The sequence below is a fragment of the Globicephala melas genome, chromosome 16 (genome assembly GCF_963455315.2).
Source record: "Globicephala melas chromosome 16, mGloMel1.2, whole genome shotgun sequence".
NCBI classification, from domain to species: domain Eukaryota; kingdom Metazoa; phylum Chordata; class Mammalia; order Artiodactyla; family Delphinidae; genus Globicephala; species Globicephala melas.
The window spans coordinates 72,317,551-72,331,777 of NC_083329.1; the positions used below are offsets into that span (position 1 = coordinate 72,317,551).

Sequence of the window (14,227 nt, forward strand, 5' to 3'; positions counted from 1 at the left end):
GTGGAGACGTCCCAATTGCCTGACCGCTCTCCGGACTCCGGGCCTCGGGTGATTGTGGAGACGTCCCAATCGCCTGACCGCTCTCCGGACTCCGGGCCTCGGGTGATTGTGGAGACGTCCCAATCGCCTGACCGCCCTCCGACCTGCCGTGAATTGAAGACTGAGACCAGGGACGCCTCTCTCTCTCTCTCGATTCACTCAGGGACAGACTGGGGTCATGGGAACCTCACAATCGAAACCAGATCCTAAGACGCCCCTGGGGTGTCTCCTAGCCAATTTTACAGCCCTCGGGTTCTCCCAAGATCTCCGTCGCCGACGGCTTATTTTCTATTCCACTGTGGCCTAGCCACAATATCCTCTAGACAATCAATCCAAATGGCCTCCTGAAGGGACTTTCGATTTTAACATCCTCAGTGATCTAGATAATTACTGCCGCAGGACGGGCAAATAGTCTGAGGTCCCCTATGTCCAGGCCTTCTGGTATTTACGCTCCCGTCCTTCCCTCTGCGTCGATTGTTCCACTTCCCAGATCCTTCTTGCCAAACAGACATCTCCTACATCCAAGCCCCTAATTTCCTTTGACGATGACCCCTCTCCACTAGCCGACCCACCCGAATCTCTCGCCTCTCCCCGCTCCAGAGCTCCTCTCCAACCTCCACCCTACCCTGAAGCGGTCCCTCCTCTTCCCGAACCCGCTCCGGCCCCTCCAACCGCTCCCCCGCCTCCCTCAATGGTTTCTCCTCCCACGCCCCTTGCTTCGCCAATTAGTGCCCATACACACTCTCACGATTCCCAAGATCCAAATCTCCTCTGCCCTCTGAGGGAGGTAGCAGGAGCGGAAGGATTAGTTAGAGTTCATATTCCCTTTTCCCTCCAAGATCTCTCTCAAATAGAAAAGCGATTAGGCTCCTTTTCTGCTGACTCCTCCCGCTACATCAAAGAATTTCGCTACCTCTCTCAAGCTTACGATCTAACCTGGCACGATATCTTTGTGATCCTATCAGCTACTCTGACCCCTGAAGAGAGGGAAAGAATTCAAACTGCTGCCCGAAACCATGCAGATCAGATTCACCTTACCGACAACTCCATGCCTGTCGGAGCGACTGCCGTACCTGGCACCGATCCAGGCTGGACTTATCAGGATGGCCAAGATGGCCGTCGTAAATGCGACCTCATGATCCAATGCCTCCTGGCTGGCATGCAGGCTGCCGCTCATAAGGTAGTCCATTTTGAAAAACTAAAAGAGATAACCCAAGAACCTAACGAAAATCCAGCTATCTTTCTCAATCGCCTTACAGAGGCCTTAACTCTCTACACCCAGCTGGATCCCGACACCCTGGCAGGGGCAACGGTCCTAGCCACCCATTTTATTACCCAGTCAGCCCCGGACATCCAAAAGAAATTAAAACGGGCAGAAGACGGCCCTAAAACCCCTATTCGAGATCTGGTAAAGATGGCCTTTAAAGTCTATAATGGCCGTGAGGATTTGGCAGAATCCAGCCGACAGGCTCGGATGCATCAAAAGGTGGCCCTCCAAACCCAAGCTCTTGTAGCCGCCCTAAGGCCGGCCATCTCCCATGGATCACAGCATCCACGGGGTCCGCAAAAGGCAACCCCGCCAGGGGCCTGCTTCAAATGCGGAAAAGAAGGCCACTGGGCTCGCCAATGTCCCAATGCCCTACCTCCTTCTAAGCCCTGTCCCAGCTGTGGGCTAACGGGCCACTGGAAGAGTGACTGCCCTATGACTGGCCCTCCCTCAGCGTCTCCACGCGGGGGGCAGGCCGACCAAACGGCATTACCACTCGAACTGCTGGGATTGGCTGACGACTGACGGTGCCCGGACTCGAAGACCCCCATCACCCTCGCCGAGCCCAGGGTAACGCTACAGGGAGCGGGTAAGTCCATCTCATTTCTGGTGGACACAGGGGCTACCTATTCGGTCCTGCCTACTTACTCCGGGCCAGTTTCTCCTTCCCAGATCTCAGTCATGGGTATTGATGGCAAACCATCCTTCTCACTCCAGACTGGCCCACTCCCATGTCATATCGAAGGACTCCCTTTTACTCATTCCTTCTTAGTCATACCATCCTGCCCAGTTCCCTTGCTAGGCCGAGATGTCCTTTTCCACTTAGGGGCCTCCCTCCATCTGGTTAGACTTGACCCTAAGGTCCCCTCCTCCCAACTCCTGCTTCTTCTCGGTCTGTCTCTAGAACCCTCCCCCTCCTACTCCCCTCTTCCAGCCACACCGAACCCAATCAATCCCCAAGTCTGGGATACTTCTAAACCCATAATAGCAACACACCATTCCCCCGCCCTCATCCGCCTAAAGGACCCCTCCAAATTTCCATCAAGACCCCAATTTCCCAGCTCTGAGACTCACCTTAGAGGCCTACAACCTATTATCACCAGACTCCTAAACCAGGGACTCCTTATCCCCACTGACTATCCCTGCAACACCCCCATCCTGCCTGTTCCCAAGGCCTCTGGAGATTATCGCCTGGTCCAGGACCTCCAACTAATCAATGAGGCCGTAATTCCTCTCCACCCAGTAATACCAAACCCATACACCTTGCTCTCCCATATCCCCCCATCCACAACCAACTTTACGGTTCTGGATCTCAAAGATGCCTTTTTCACTATCCCCCTACATCCCGACTCCTATTTCCTCTTCGCCTTTACCCAGACGGATCCGGATACTCATACTTCCAGTCAGCTCACCTGGACAGTTCTTCCCCAGGGCTTCCGTGACAGTCCTCACCTCTTCGGTCAGGCGCTGGCACGGGACCTCACTTCCTGCTCCCTTACCCCCAGCACACTCCTTCAATATGTAGATGACCTCCTCCTTTGTAGCCCGTCTCTCAGCCTCTCAAGACAACACACTGGATATCTCCTTAATTACCTTGGCTCTCGCGGTTATCGGGTCTCCCCAACCAAGGCTGTTATCTGTATCTTCTGTAACCTACCTGGGGCTCCACCTTACCCCTACCACAAAAGGTCTAACAGCCGATCGCACCCGGATTATCCGTGAACTCCAGCCTCCAGAAACAGCAGAACAAATTCTCTCCTTTTTGGGCCTTATAGGATTTTTCCCTAACTTTGCTCTCCTCGCTAAACCCTGATATCTAGCCGCTAAAGAAACCCCTCAAGGACCCCTCACCTCTCCTTCCGCCGTTCGACAGGCCTTTCTCACCCTCCGTAACGTTCTGATATCTTCTCCTCCCCTTTCTCTGCCCAACCCAAACCAACCTTTTCACCTTTTTGTGGATGAATGGGCCGGAATAGCCACTGGACTCCTTGCCCAGCCTGTAGGGCCTTCCTACCGCCCTGTGGCTAACCTCTCCAAACAGCTAGACCCAACCATTCGGGGATGGCAACCATGCCTTCGGGCCCTAGCAGCAGCAGCCAAACTGACCAAACAAACACTCAAACTGACTTTGGCCCACCCACGAACCGTGTTTTCCTCCCACCGGCTGGTTGACCTCCTAGGCCACAAGTCTCTCTCCCTCCTGGGCCCCTCCCGCATCCAGGAGTTCCACCTACTATTCATTGAAAACCCAGCTGTTTCTCTTGATCTCTCCCCTCACCTGACTGAACCCGGCTTCCCTCCTGCCTATCTCTGGCACCAGGGGTTTTCCATCCCATTCCTGCCCTCATGTCATAGAAGCCTTCAAATCACCGAGAGAGGGACTCTTTGACACCCCTCTTTCAAACCCGGACCGCACCCTCCTCGTAGATGGCAGCTGAATACTCGGTGCTGACAGACGCTGACGGGCAGCCTATGCAGTGGTAACTATCTCACCTATTATCGAGGCTAACAGCCTCCCAGAAGGGACAACCTCTCAAAGGGCTGAACTGATAGCACTAACGCAGGCCCTCGACCTCTCTAAGGGCCAAAGGGCCATCTTTCTCCCTATGGTCGCAGGCATTTCCCTCGCCTCCTCTCTCGTTGCTGCGTGCATCGGGGGAGGAGCCCTAACACACAGTGTACCTAGAACAGAAACTCCAGCTAGCCATTGAGGCTTCTGCCACCTCCATCACCTCCCTCCAGCGCCAGATCACCTCAGTAGGCGAGTTGCCCTCCAAAATCGACGAGCCCTGGATCTCCTGACGGCCGACAAAGGAGGTACCTGCCTCTTCCTACGGGAGGAATGCTGCTATTACATCAATGAAACAGGACTCGTTTAAGACAACGTAAACGCCCTCCATCGCTTAAGAGCAGAACTCCAACGCAAACACCAACAGTCCACCTCCCCAATTCCCGATTGGTGGCGATCCACCCTCTATACCTGGCTAACACCAATCTTAGGCCCCTTAATTCTCATCTGTATCTTGTTCATGCTTGCTCCCTGCTTTCTTAGGTTCCTTCGCAGGCGCATGGAGGAAGTCTTTCGGGTGGCCACAAACTAAATGCTCCTCGGCCCTTACACCTTGCTTCCTACAGAACCCCCCACTGGTCTCCCTTAAGCCTCGGACCTCTGGTTGCCCGACTCCCCTTTCAACGCCCCCATTCAGCAAGAAGTAGCCATATATCAGAACGCCGCCCCATTACACCAAAGATGTCGGGATGTAAGGCCAACTGGCCCGAGGCAGGGGAATGCAATCAGACTCACAGGTTGCATCAGACCGAAACTTTCCAGACCACCCAGTTCCAGGAACTGACCTGGGGACTTTCCACCTGGCCCAGCCTTCCCACCTTTCGAGGGGCGGGACTAACAGTCCCAAGACTGATGCAACCGGCACCGGATATTGCCACGATACCCGAAGAGACCACCAAATAAAGAATAACCTGCGCCCTCCTGGATTCACCACACCCCTTTCCCTTCTTGCCCTTTCCCTTCTTCCCCTATAAATTCTGCCCAAACCCTCGCCCGGGCGTGACTTCTCTGGCCCCTTTCTCTCGGACCAGTGAACCTCGCCTGGGAGCATTCCCAAATAAAGCTTGTTTAAGCTCTCCCCCGTTTCTTGGTGCCGTTCCTTACAAATACCATATGGTATCACTTATATGTGGAATCTAAAATATGACACAAATAAACTTATCTGTGAAACAGAAACAGACTCACACATATAGAGAACAGACTTGTGGTTGCCAAGGGGGAGAGTGGGTGGGAGGAATGATGGATTGGGCATTTGGGATTAGCAAATGCAAAATATTATATACAGAATGGATAAACAACAAGGTCCTACTGTATAGCACAGGGAACTATATTCAATAAAACAATGATAAAGAATATTAGAAAGAATATATGTATATACATATACATATATATATAAAACTGAAGCACTTTGCGGTATACCAGAAACTAACACAACACTGTAAATCAACTATACGTCAATAAAATAAATTAAAACAAAACAAAAAAGAAATCTAAGACAATAAAAATAAAGGAAAGGTAATCTATATTCATAGATTGAAATAATTAACTTTGTTAAAAGGTTCACACTACCCAAAGCAATCTGCAGATTCAATGCATTCCCTATGAAAATATCAATGGCATTTTTCACAGAAATAGAAAAAAAACAGTCCTAAAATTTACATGGAACCACAAAAGAATTTGAGTAACCAAAGCAATCTTGAGAAAGAACAACAAAGCTGGAAGCATAATGCTCCCTGATTTCAAACCATATAACAAAGCTATAGAGATCAAAACAGTATGATATTGAGCATAATAAGACACAGATCAATCGAACAGCATACAGAGCCCAGAAATAAACACATGCATATACTGTCAATTAATTTATGACAAAGGGGCCAACAATATACAATCAGAAAAAGACAGTGTCTTCCATAAATGCTGTTGGCAAAATGGACAGCCTAAACTACTATCTTTAACCATACATAAAAATTAACTCAGAATGGATTAATGACTTGAATGTAAGACCTGAAACCCTAACACTTTACAAGAAAACATAGGCTGTAAGCACCTTGAGAGCCATCTTGACAAGGATTTTTTTGATTTGGTAATGGAGGCAAAAATAAATAAGCAGGACTACATCAAACTAAAAAGCTTCTGGGAATTCCTTGGTGGTCCAGTGGTTAGGACTCCACGCTTTCACTGCCAAGGGCCTGGGTTCAATCCCTGGTCGGGGAGCTAAGATCCCACAAGCCATGCAGAGCATCCAAAAATAAATAAATAAATAAATAAACAAAAGCTTCTTCACAGCAAAGAAAACTATCAACAAAATGAAAAACACACCTGTACTGAATGGGAGATAAAACCTGCAAATCATATATTTGATAAGGTATCTGATAAAATATATAAAAAACTCACAAAGTTCAATAGCAGAACAATAAACAATACCAATTAAAAATGGGCAGATAGTCTCAATAGGCATTTTTCTAAAGACATACAAATAACCAAGAGATACATGAAAAGATACTCAATATTACAATTCATCAGGGAAATGCAAATCAAAACCATAATGAGATATTGCCTCACATCTGTCAGAATGGTTATTATCAAAAAGACAAGAAATAACACAGGTTTGTGAGGATGTGGAGAAAAGGGAGCTCTTGGGCACTGTTTGTAGGAATGCAAATTGGTGTAACCACTATGGAAACAGTACTGAGACTCCTCAAAAATTAAAAATAGAAGTACCATATGATCCAGCAATTCCATTTCTGAGAATTTATCTGAAGAAAACAAAACCACTAATTCAAAGAGATAATGCATCACCATGTTCATTGCAGCATTATTTACAATATTCAACACATGGAAACAACCTAAATGTCCATCAATGGATGAGTGGATAAAGAAAATGTGTGTACACACAGATACATGGTAGAATATTATTCAGCCATAAAAAAATGAAATCTTGCCATTTGCATCAACATAGATGGATTATGAGGGCATTATGCTTAGTGAAGTAGATCTGATAGAAAACAACAAATACTACATCTCACTTTTATGTGGAATCTAAAAATACAAAAACAAAAAGCAAACAAACAAAAAACTGACTGTAGTTAATACTCTATTGCATATTTGAAAGTAGCTAGATCAGGACTTCCAAGGTGGGCCAGTGGTAAAGAATCCGTCTTACAATGCAGGGATGCAGGTTCAATCCCTGGTCAGGGAACTAAGATCCCACATGCTGCCAGGCAACTAAGCCTGTGTGCCACAACTACTGAGCTTGTGCTCCTCAACTAGAGAGCCTGCATGCCACAAACTACAGAGCCCACGCACTCTGGAACCCGGGCGACACAACTACAGAGCCCACGCACCCTGGAGCCCACAGGCCACAACTAGAGAGAGAGAAAAGAAAAAAAAAAACAACCATAACTAGAGAGAAGCCCACGCACCGCAACAAAGAGCCCGCGCCGCAATGAAAGATCCCGCATGCCTCAGTGAAGATCCCACATGCTGCAACTAAGACCAGATGCAGTAAAAAATAAATATAATAAATAATATGATAAAATCTAAAAAGCAAAAGAAAGTAGCTAGATCTTGAAAGTTCTCATCACGAGAAAAAAATTATAACTAAGTATGGTGATGGATGTTAACTGGACTTATGTTGTGATCATTTTCCAATATATACAAATATTAAATCATTACATTGTATTCCTGAAACTAATATAATGTTATGTCAACTATACCTCTATAAAATACATTTAAGGAATGTTTTTGATGGTAAAGAATACTTAATTATGTTATGTAATCTTAATATCCACCTTTGAACATTGAGTGGATTTATACAGATATACCTTGCTATATAAAGCAAGATGTGTAAAAACAGAATATAATAAAAATTCACTCTTAAAACTTTTTTTGATCCCGTACTCCTATACAAAAAAGCGCTGAGAGTGTACTCATAAGTGCAGGTATTTCTTCATAAATTATACACAAATACTACTGTACGAAATATACAGTCATCCCTTGGTATCTGAAGGAGACTCATTCCAGGACCCACTGCAGATACCAAAATCCACAGATGCTGAAGTCCCAGAGTCAGCCCTCTGTATCCGAGGTTTCACATCTGGGATTCAACCAACTGTGGATGGTATAGAACTGTAGTATTCATTGAAAAAAATCTGTGTGTAAGTGGACCTGTGTAGTTCAAACCTGAGTTGTTCAAGGGTCAACCGTATTACAAACATTAAAGATTAAGGACAAAATAGAAATTTAAAATAATAAAATACATATTTAAAAATTTTTATTACTAAAGTATATGAGTATTGTGTTATTTTGATAATCTGTTTTAATATTTTGTGACATAGCAATTCAAATGACAACCTCTAAACTTGACTTATTTTTTACCTGTTTTGAGGGCTGTCACATTTGCAAAAGATATCACACAAGAATGGGTACATCAGAATGGAGAAAGTGCATCAGTAGGTGCCTTACTAAATATTAATATTTTTTTATTTCTCAATTCCATACACCAATCATATAAAGCCACCCCAGGCACATACAGTATAGATGACAGTTGGATATACCAAGTACTAATCTATATAAGTAAAATTAATCGAACTTATTTTTTCTTATATTAGATAAGATAAAAATAAATATTACTAGAACTTCTATTACTTTCTTCCATGGCCCAATTAATTATATGACCTCTAGCGTTCATACACAATATACCCATAGCATTTACACAACACTCTTGAAAGTCCTTACATTGTAGAAACAAACCATATAACTTTCCCATAAAAAGTAGCAGAGTATAACAGAAAAATGGAAGTAAGCCATTTGCAGACTCTTAATGATAATACAGGACTGTGAAAGTCATTTTAAAAGCAACTAAAGTAAATTTTGACACCATAATAAATTATGATACCTTATACTGTTAGTATAATAACATTAGTCAATGCAAAAATTTTACAAAACTACTTTTCAATTTAACAAAAACTATTCTGAGTAAAAATCCCTCTTCTCCTTTCTGCTTTCTTACATCATCACACTTCGCTTTCTTAGGAGTCATTTTTTAGTTAAAAACAATGTTTTTGACATTTCACAAGAGTTCTGTGTGCTCAAAGAAAAAAATTAAAGAAATGTTGATAGAAATGCTGGGCAAAAAACTTTGCAAACTCATAGGTAAATGATACAAATGCAGCATTCTAGAGTGTTTTTGAAATTTAACTATCAGCACAGTAACAATTTAGCTATCTTTGACATGGTCTATAAATAGATGAAGATAAAAATGTTATATCTTTGTATTTCCAATGTCTACTATTTACTTTCCCTCATAAAAATTTCAGAAATAATTTAAGAAAGCATAGTTTAAGACAATTTAGTTGGTATTACATCTCACTGCCATTTTGCCCTTCTGTCAAATTTTTCAGAAGGAAACAGAACACTAGAGAAACAGCAGCAAGCACTATTGTGGTTGATAAATGTGTTTTGTAAGTTTAGATTTCATATTTTGGATTTTCTTAAAGGACAGCATATCTGCATTTTAAAGTGTAATGAATATAAGTAAGTACACACACATACATTTTGTTTGTGCTAAATATCATCATGCATGTATCCAGGAAAATACATTTAATTTTTTTCATTAAAATATTAATACATCATAATGAAACTAAGTGGTCTTTGTATGTCAAAAAGTTTAAATAGTAATATATTAATAATAAAAGCAAAAAAACTGGTAAAAATATTTTTCAAATTACTGTGAAATCAGTGAAGAAAAAGTTCAGTGACTACTGACCTATATGAAGCTTTTAGAAATATTTGTGAAGCTCTTAAAAATATTTATATAAATGAAGATATACTTCTATAATACATAGTGCAGAATAAAAATTCTGGTAGAAGTGGCTAGATTGTATTGGAAACATTTTTCATTATTTCAACCTCAAATTTTATTACTGTAAATTTTATGATTACGACTTGAATGAATAAAGCTTTTAGCAAAACAAATAGTGCAAACAGCAAATTCCAGAATCACTGCCTTTTTAGTCATTAGGCTTTCCTGTTTTTATTTTTCTTTAATCACTAAACAACCAAAAAAGCATAGCAATTTCCAGGAAAATTAATATTGGACATACTGAACTGTACTAAAATATGTAAAAATAGGCTCAAATACGCAACCTTAGCACAGCTCGAAAAAGTTATACAAAAACTATATGTATTAAAATGGTAGGTTTACCTAAACTCATACCAAAAAATCTGCAAAGAACAAAAATTAAGTGAAAAAAGACAATGTCTTATTTAGGCTAGCATTCAATACATACCACAGCAAACATTAAATTTAGTAGGTTCGAAGTCAAAAGAAAATCTTGGAAATACAGGTTCAGTATGAAAGTTTTAGAAATAGCTTTGGTGAAGATTTTAGTTTCTGCAGGCTCAAGTGTTTACTTTATGCACTGTAGACTGTTGTCAAGGAGGGAAAAATGAGTCCAGTGTATTTCCACAGTAAGCACAGAAAATCATATACTTAACTCTCTTTCCAGTGGACATAAGGGAGAGAAATCTATCAAGTATAGAGCTTAGGTCAATTGTATTTCCTCCATGTTAACTGCCCCAAATAACTACTCCCAAGCCAAATTTAATTATATAAAAGTAATTAATTTTCAAACGCTCCTTTTAGACACCACAAAAAAGGACACCAACATTTGAATTTATTCATTCTAATGAGCAGTTCAATAATTTGGCATGAGTCTAAAAGACTGACTAGAAGATGAAGGAAAAAACACTTGATAAAGGAGCAATAGAAAACAGCTGGAAAAGGACTACCAAATTCCATCTTTATCCTCAAACGCACTCCCTATGAGACATAGATAGATACTTCTAACAGCCTCCTGGATGTCTCCATCTAGGTATTCCACAAATATCTGAAACCTAGCTTGTCCAGAAAAGACTTTAATAGCTTGTTAACAAGGCTTCGCCTTCACATTCACTCCAACCAACAATTACTACTTTATTTACTGGCATCAAAATGTACCCAATCTCCCAATCTAGAAAATTTAGCCATCAACAACAACTCCTTTTTCACGTCTCACACTTCCAATTTAATCACAAAGTCAACAGATTTCTACTTCAAAAATGTTATTCAATTCCACCCCCAATTTTTATCTTCTTTTTCTCAACAATCCTATTATCTGTAACTGCCCTGTAAGTAGTTAGACTCCTGAGCTCAGTATCCCAGTTCATTCCTCAAATGAGTATATTTATTAAAACAAAATATGCAATATCTCTTCCTTACCTAAGAACTTCTTTGGTCGTGCTACCTACTGCAGTGGTTCTCCAAGTGTGGTCTCCGAATCACCAACATCAGCATCACCTGGAAACTTGTTAGAAATGCAAATTCTTGGGCTCCACCCCAGAACTAAAGGATCAGAAACTCTAGGGGGTGGGGCGGAGCAATCTGTTTTAAGAAGAGCTCTTGGTGATAAATGTTGAGATCCCATTGTTTAAGTTGGTTCTGACAAATTATTTATTTTTAACACAAAGGTGATTAAGATGTTCAGCAAGCATTATCATTTAACTTTCTTCTTAATTTTAGAACTATTTTGAAAACTGAATACAAATAGCATATATTAAATTGTGCTGTATCATGTGATTTGGGTTAAAGATCAAAATAAAATTTGCCTGCTACTTCAGTGCACGAAATGGCACAATGTATAAAAAGGTTACGGCTCTGATCATGTTTCATGTTTGTTTTTTTAATTCAAATCAGCAAGTATATACTCAAGTAAAACTTTGCAAACATTATGTGTTTGCATGCAGTATTCAATTAGTTGCAGGCAAGGCTCAGGTGCATCTCTTTGTCCCTTCAGCTCAACAGGACAAATTAAATAGAAGGGCTTATTATGAATTTTGTGTACTTGTTGATGTCTGTGATAAAGTTATTCTAAGTTTGGGTTATAGTTACACTTTTTTCCAGTATAGGTTATGAAATAATTACCTATAAAACTAGAAATGGATCCCTAGTTAAAAGCAGGAATGTTGAATAAATGTTAACATGGATGTATTGAGACTGATTTGGCTCAAGACGTCTCAAAGTCTTACTACTAATTAGTAACAGCTGATCTTTCAGCTAACGTTTGGGAGCTCTCACCAAAGCTAAAACATGATGCCAAATTTCAATGACAGTCATCTGGTCAGTAGAATTTACATTGTAGTGATAAATTTTAAATGATAAATTTTCATTGGGTTTCATACGTCAAGGTTTGCAAACAAAGATACCATCTGCTTTCCAAAAGTTTGCTTTATGTCACTTCACTTTTACGAAATATCTACATTAGTACCTGTTTTTGCCAACCAAAAAAAATCCAAAGAGGATTTTTCCCTTCTACAAAAAGAGGCAAAAAGCAAAGAATAGCTTTCAGCGTTTGTTTTGCAGGGAGCCATTATTGAGGCAGTGTGCACCCCAAACCAGGAGAGCTGCATCGCCAAGTTCCCTCCCTGGGAACTACACTCTGAATCTCAGCATCAAGCCTCCAGAGCTCTGAACTGTGTCTGTGAGCATCTGTGCTTTATCTGGATTTATTTTGTGCATCATTAGCAAGATGTGTCCTAAGGTAACTGCTTCTTCACTTTACACCATTTTGGCTTACTAAAGCTTTCAGAAGAAAGCTCTACTTTTGGATATCGAGAGGAACCTGTAATGATACGGTCTTTGACAAGTTCCATAATTTTGAAAAAAGTGTGCCTGAAGTTATTGTAAATCTAGGAATTAAAATAAAATGTGCTCAGAACAAAGTCACCATATTACCCATGAACAACAGCATATATGATTGGAGAAAAATCTTATTAAATCCTGCATGACAGTGTAACAAATATGTTAAATTAGTAAACTTATCAAAAAACTGAAATAAATATTTGTACATGTCTAAAAATGCAGAGAATACAATATATTCATCACATATGCTTGATTAATTCAAATACTGAAATTATATAAAATCTTTTCAATTTAATGGCATTAGAATGAATGTGGCAGATCTCTCCACTTACTTTTGTAGAAGTTTCTCAAACAGGTCAATTCAAGGATGCTAAAACAACACACAATGGACAGGACAATTTTAATGTCTACATCAGGTTTTTACACATCATCAACTAAACTGTCAGAATTGTTGAGACAACTCTATTAAGGGAAGCAGGTAAAATTTTTAAAATCTCAGGAGTGGTAGCTCCTATAAAAGCTGTTGTCAGCTTTCATTAGGTAGCAACTGTTTACTAATAAGGACTGGATATTAAGATACTTCAAAATAACTTTGCCTCATCACATACAGACTATCATTTAAATTGAACGATTTTTCTCCTTTTTTTTTCTGAAGTTAGCTGTAATGTTACAGATAGAAAATTTCAAAATTCATTTTTTTTCACACCAAACTTAGGTAGGTGTCCTGAAGCAAGGTATAAATATTTCAAAAGAAATACTTTATTTATTCATTAAAAATCCCTTTTATAAATCTTTCAAATGTAAATAATAGGCACACTAATATGATTATATAGCTTTGTAACAAGTTGAAAAACTCAAACTGACAAAACAGTCACAAACGTTACCAAGCTTATAAATGCAGATAAAGTATCAGTAATGAAACTGATCCTTACAGTTAAGAGTCATCATCCAAGTAAATTAAATTAAGCTGTTCTGAAATTTTAAGAGATCAGTGCAAAAATATGAGCATTTAAAAATGTTGTCAATGAATATCTTAGAATATTATAAGATACATTATTTTTGCACTGAACAATGAAAAAATGAACTGATGGATGAATCAATTCTATCACTTCCCTCCAAAAGGATTTATTCAATTGGGACTTAATTTGATTCATTTTGGGGGAAAAAATCTTACTATTTCTCTAAAGTATGAATCAATTTATTTTAAGAGTATCCTGAGAAGGCAAAATAAGTTTAAAAAAAAACATTACCATTTGCCACTACTTATCTGTATGAACCAGAATTTCCTAGGGACAATGCAATAAAAATAAAATTCAGAAATAAAGTGGATGCTGAGGCTGATATTAAATAACAATTTTCAAGTATAACCGCTAATTTTAATTTCTCACTTAATCGACTTAATTTGAAAAATGATGCATGTTTGAAATTCCAGGATAAATGTATACTTATAAAATGCTACTTTTACTTGTTAGAGTTTTGTAAAATGTGGTATTTTTGTTTTAAAAGGTTTTCTACAAATTAGAAAATTTGAAATCTACTAATAAGATTTCAAACTAGATAAATCCAAACTATAGATCATGGCATAATCTAGCTAGCCCTAACTAGCGTTTAGTTTATTTTCTCACAAGTAACACTTCTTTCCTTCAGCAATACTAAATGCTGTGTATTCCTA

At 40.2% G+C, this 14,227-nt stretch overlaps 1 protein-coding gene across 2 annotated transcripts in view; it reads right to left on the minus strand.

Annotated features, from left to right (window-relative positions):
* PHYHIPL (phytanoyl-CoA 2-hydroxylase interacting protein like) overlaps window positions 1-14,227 on the minus strand; it is a 91,750-nt gene that overhangs the window by 70,211 nt on the left and 7,312 nt on the right. The window contains exon 2 of one of the 2 annotated variants that reach the window (XM_060286351.1): window positions 12,888-12,925. The exons of the other annotated variant lie outside the window; for it this stretch is intronic. The gene's annotated coding sequence lies outside the window, so the exon portion shown is untranslated. The remainder of the gene's footprint in view (window positions 1-12,887; window positions 12,926-14,227) is intronic. 2 annotated transcript variants of the gene reach the window in all.